Source organism: Aegilops tauschii, chromosome 1, assembly GCF_002575655.3.
Source record: "Aegilops tauschii subsp. strangulata cultivar AL8/78 chromosome 1, Aet v6.0, whole genome shotgun sequence".
Lineage (NCBI taxonomy): Eukaryota > Viridiplantae > Streptophyta > Magnoliopsida > Poales > Poaceae > Aegilops > Aegilops tauschii.
The window spans coordinates 399,343,575-399,349,578 of record NC_053035.3 but is presented as its reverse complement, the minus strand read 5'-3'; the positions used below and the strand labels follow the sequence as shown (position 1 = coordinate 399,349,578).

The 6,004-nt window shown below is 49.1% G+C and overlaps 1 pseudogene; it reads left to right on the top strand.

The window, feature by feature from the left end:
- On the top strand, positions 1 to 2,283 carry LOC109747039 (uncharacterized; annotated as a pseudogene).
- Positions 2,284 to 6,004: the final 3,721 nt, after the last annotated feature.

Below are 6,004 nucleotides of genomic sequence, written 5' to 3'. Positions count from 1 at the left end.
TAGTCATTCATCTTTAATATTTTCTCTAGTACTATGATCTTCTCATGGGTTTCTTAAGAAAATGTTAGGTGCTCCTTAACTTGGTTGTGATGTGGTTATATTTTCTTGTTTTTTTCCGAAAAGGGTTATATTTTTCTTAAAACTAGTAATGTATGTTCTTCATAAGATTAAGATCGTCTAACTTATACATACTCGTGATTGGCCCACATGAGCAAATATCGCCAGTAAGGTGCAATTGTTTTCTTCATTTCTGTGCAGAATGGCCAATGGCATCAATCTCCCCGTGTTTATTAATGCATATATGGTTGGAGCATATTCCTTGGCAGCATGCCTGACACCTGTTCGTCTTCTGGGGTGTTATGTTCAGCATACTTTTTATCTTCTATCAAAGGAAGGCAGATTTCGAACTTCTTTTCCTTCCAAGGTAAAGAATCACATTTCCAATGGCTTCGCTGGACAGAAAGGGCCCCAGCTTTTTCAGGAGCTATTTGACTTCCCACCCAGCTCATCAGTTTGATAACCTTCCATGACATGTCTACTGTTGCCTGTAGTGACCATACTGAGCTGGCATATCAATTAGGAAATTTCTGCCTTGTTAAAAGTAGTGGCCCTAGCCGCCCTACTACCTTTGGTATATAGTGTACACCATGCACATCAAACGTTCTCTTCTTATACCAATCCCCTTCACTTGCACTTAGCCCCAGACACATTAGAGGGATTCATATCCAAAAGCCATGTTCAATCCTTCTTCCTCGCTCGCTCCCACCTACAGTGACCCCTCCATGCACCATGCAGTGAACCCCTCTGGTGATTTGCACACAGCTCCGACCGAAATTCCTCGCGGCACCGGTTTCCTCCATGCCAATGGTGGCCTGTTTTCTCCGGTCGATGTTGCTGCTTCAGCGCCGCCTTCCTGCATCTCTCCCCTTCCTCCCTACAATATCAACACGATCACCAGCACACACCCCTTACCATTTCACCTCCAGTCTCTTGAACCCCTCAACGGTAATGCTGCCTTCTCTTGCCCGTCTCGTTCGACATGGCAGTTGCATCCACCCCCATTTGCTTCCTCCCCTTCCTCGTCCTCTGGTGACTTCTTTGAATTCAGCAGCTCCGATACCATGCGGCGTGTCCTCAGCACCGGTGACCTGCAGGTAGTGCAACAAGACTCAAGTTGGGACTGCAGTTCATACCACTAAACAGCTGCTAACCACGTGTTGATGCAAAACAGGGCAACAATGTTTCGCCACCATTGCCGCCACCGCCAATACCGCCACAATTTCCAGGCGACAACTGCAGCCAGGAAGCTGGTGATCCTTTTTCAGAGAAGGTGGGGCGTTACAGCGCCGAGGAACGGAAGGAGAGGATCGAGAGGTACCGCGCCAAGCGCCAGCAGAGGAACTTCCACAAGAAGATAACTGTGTGTATTGATCCCCCTCACAGCCTGTAAATGCTTCTGTTCTCTAGCCAATTCTGACACATCTCTTGCCCACCATCTCTCTGGTCTTCCAGTACGCTTGCAGGAAGACGCTGGCAGATAGCCGGCCGAGGGTGCAGGGCCGCTTCGCCAGGAACATGGAGGCGGAGGGCGACATGGAGACGGAGGCGTCTGACATCAGCTACGAGTACTGCCCATACAACAACCTCGGCGGCAACCGCTACGACAGCCAGAGCCAGTGCGTGGAAACCGTCGGTGATGGCACGGCGTTTGACGACAGCAAGTGGTGGTGGGGCACGCCGGTGGCAGCCAACAGGCAGCAGCAGCTTGGTTTCGACGTCGACGACGACGAATCCCAGCTGTGGGCCAGCCTCGCTGACATGTGCTAGCTCCGCCACCTGATTGGTGCTGTCTGGTCTGCTGGTGCGAGGAGCACCGAGCGGCGGCGGCGGCTGCAGTGGTCAGAGCGGCGTCGCTGACCTTCTTAAGCCCGGCCCGCCACCGTACCCGTAGTGCATGCAGCTTAATTATTTAGCCTTTAGTAGAAGAAAGAAGGAAAGAAAGACGAGGATGAAGAGGACCTCTCACTCACCTCCCAGCTTCTTCTCCGTGTGTTCCGTCCGAGTCAGTCAGACAGTTAGCATTACTTTCTACTCGTGTTTTACAATCTTGTTCCATAAAGCATAGCCCTGCTGTTGCTTTCTGCTACTCCATTGATACCCGAAAAATCAAAACAAATCTCCTTGCCGTAACTTTCGTGTCCCGTTCTGTCTGTTTTTCATCGCTCTCGCTTTGCGAATGTCAGTGCTGGTGCGTACATGTTTTCGACATGCCTGCTGTTGCTGATCGGGGAGGCCACTGACTCACTGGAGCCATGGCGTGCGCCGCCGAACCCGAAGGTTCCGGCTCCATCCCCTTGCAGCGGATGGCAAATTGGCGAGTGGCGACGGTCTCATTGGTACAACCAAATTGGTGCCGATCACTTTCATGTAGAAACCCTGTGTAGATCGACCGGTTTGCGGGCTTTGCACTATGATTTCCCCGCTATAAAGATACCACACTAGCAGTTCCTGGAAAGAAAAGATGCATCTCGTAACTGTCTTTTTATTGGCCATTTCGGCTTGGAAAGCTTGACGCTATCATTGTCTCAAGAATCATTTTGTGTGTGGGGATGGTGCAGAGATGCAGGCTATTTCGGTCATGGGTGTCATGGAATCAGAATGTTGGTGGAATAGCTTTTCTGCCTTGTTGAGAACTATTTAGGTCACGGAATAAGTATACTGCTTTCTCCAACATCATGCTGGAAGGAGCCTGCTTCTAATAAAAAGGAAATAGTTTTACTACAAACATTACCATTTTTATACCTATTTTACCAAATTGACAACTAAGGCCCACACGTCAGAATGGTGTGCAGCTGACTAATCGACAACTCGGATGTGCATACGTTGGAGGCGACAAGTGCAATCCCTGCATATGTTGGAGCCTAGGGCTAAACCACACCGCTCAGCTCTTCTGCCATGGTAGATATATATTTCATCTATTCAGATTTTAGGTCAAATATTGAACATAAATTTGATCTAAAATACAAGGAGAACTAATAATAAACCAAAACACGGAACACGGCTCTTCGACTCTGGAACACAGATTGCATCTGTCCAACTGGAGATACAAGCGGGTGGGCGGTGCCCGACAACAACTTATGCTTGCCCGGGAGCTTATCTTCTGATTCGATGTTGCCATGGAGTCACACAGCTTTCAGAGCTCAAGCGTCAGTTCCGTGCCAAGCTAAAACACACATACCTATGACTCGCTTCAGCGGATGACACTATGGCCCGAAGGCGGTCATCGATTACCTGGTTGGGTGAGGGGGGCACCAACACGGCCTTCTTCCACAAGCACGCCTCCTACCGGAAGGAGAAGATGGTGATTCAGAGCCATGGTTGATGGCGTTGTGGTCTCAGATCAAGCAGCCATGGCCGAGGCAGCGTTCAAACATTTCAACTTGCTCCGAGGTACAACTGGCCAAAGGGACTCATTGGACCTAGACATTTTGGATTCCCGCTCCAGGGACTGTTGGGGAACGTAACAGAAATTCAAAATTTTCTACGCATCACCAAGATCAATCTATGGAGTAATCTAGCAACGAGAGAGAGGGGTGCATCTACATACCCTTGTAGATCGCGAGCGGAAGCGTTCAAGATAACGGGGTTGATGGAGTCGTACTCGTCGTGATCCAAATCACCGATGATCCTAGCGCCGAACGGACGGCACCTCCGCGTTCAACACACGTACGGAGCAGCGACGTCTCCTCCTTCTTGATCCAGCAAGGGGGGGAGGAGAGGTTGATGGAGATCTAGCAGCACGACGGCGTGGTGGTGGAAGTAGCGGGATTCCAACAGGGCTTCGCCAAGCGCTGCGGGAGAAGGGAGATGTGTCACGGGAGGGAGAGGGAGGCGCCAGGGGCTAGGGTATTGCTGCCCTCCCTCCCCCCCACTATATATAGGGCCAGGGAGAGGGGGGGGGCAGCCTTGGCCCTTCCTCCAAGGAAGGGTACGGCCAGGGAGGAGTCCTTCCTCCCCAAGGCACCTCGGAGGTGCCTTCCCCCTTTAGGACTCTCCGTTTTTCTTATCTCTTGGCGCATGGGCCTCTTGGGGCTGGTGCCCTTGGCCCATATAGGCCAAGGCGCACCCCCTACAGCCCATGTGCCCCCCCCGGGGCTGGTGGATCCCCTTGGTGGACCCCCGGACCCCTTTCGGCACTCCCGGTACAATACCGATAAAGTGCGAAACTTTTCCAGCGACCAAAACAAGACTTCCCATATATAAATCTTTACCTCCGGACCATTCCGGAACTCCTCGTGACGTCCGGGATCTCATCCGGGACTCCGAACAACTTTCGGGTTACCGCATACTAATATCTCTATAACCCTAGCGTCACCGAACCTTAAGTGTGTAGACCCTACGGGTTCGGGAACCATGCAGACATGACCGAGACGTTCTCCGGCCAATAACCAATAGCGGGATCTGGATACCCATGTTGGCTCCCACATGTTCCACGATGATCTCATCGGATGAACCACGATGTTGAGGATTCAATCAATCCCGTATACAATTCTCTTTGTCTATCGGTATGTTACTTGCCCGAGATTCGATCGTCGGTATCCCGATACCTTGTTCAATCTCGTTACCGGCAAGTCTCTTTACTCGTTCCGTAACTCACATCATCCCGTGATCAACTCCTTGGTCACATTGTGCACATTATGATGATGTCCTACCGAGTGGGCCCAGAGATACCTCTCCGTTTACACGGAGTGACAAATCCCAGTCTCGATTCGTGCCAACCCAACAGACACTTTCGGAGATACCTATAGTGCACCTTTATAGCCACCCAGTTACGTTGTGACGTTTGGTACACCCAAAGCATTCCTACGGTATCCGGGAGTTGCACAATCTCATGGTCTAAGGAAATGATACTTGACATTAGAAAAGCTCTGAGCAAACGAACTACACGATCTTGTGCTAGGCTTAGGATTGGGTCTTGTCCATCACATCATTCTCCTAATGATGTGATCCCGTTATCAACGACATCCAATGTCCATGGTCAGGAAACCGTAACCATCCATTGATCAACGAGCTAGTCAACTAGAGGCTTACTAGGGACATGGTGTTGTCTATGTATCCACACATGTATCTGAGTTTCATATCAATACAATTCTAGCATGGATAATAAACGATTATCATGAACAAGGAAATATAATAATAACCTATTTATTATTGCCTCTAGGGCATATTTCCAACAGTCTCCCACTTGCACTAGAGTCAATAATCTAGTTCACATCGCCATGTGATTAACACTCATAGGTCACATCACCATGTGACCAACATCAAAGAGTTCACTAGAGTCAACAATCTAGTTCACATCACTATGTGATTAACACTCAATGTGTTCTGGTTTTATCATGTTATGCTTGTGAGAGAGGTTATTAGTCAACGGGTCTGAACCTTTCAGATCCGTGTGTGCTTCACGAATATCTATGTCATCTTGTGGATGCTACCACGCGCTACTTGGAGCCATTTCAAATAACTGCTCTACTATACGAATCCGGTTTACTACTCAGAGTCATCCGGATTAGTGTCAAAGTTCGCATCAACGTAACCCTTTACGATGAACTCCTTTTCACCTCCATAATCGAGAAAATTCCTTAGTCCACTAGATACTAAGGATAAGTTCGACCGCTGTCATGTGATCCATTCCCGGATCACTATTGTACCCCTTGACCAACTCAAGGCAAGGCACACTTCATGTGCGGTACACAGCATAGCATACTGTAGAGCCTACGTCTAAAGCATAGGGGACGACCTTCGTCCTTTCTCTCTCTTCTGCTGTGGTCAGGTCTTGAGTCTTACTCAATACTCACACCTTGTAACACAGCTAAGAACTCCTTCTTTGCTGATCTATTTTGAACTCTTTCAAAATCATGTCAAGGTGTGCGTTCTTTGAAAGTATCATCAGGCGTCTTGATCTATCTCTATAGATCTTGATGCCCAATATGTAAGCAGCTTTATC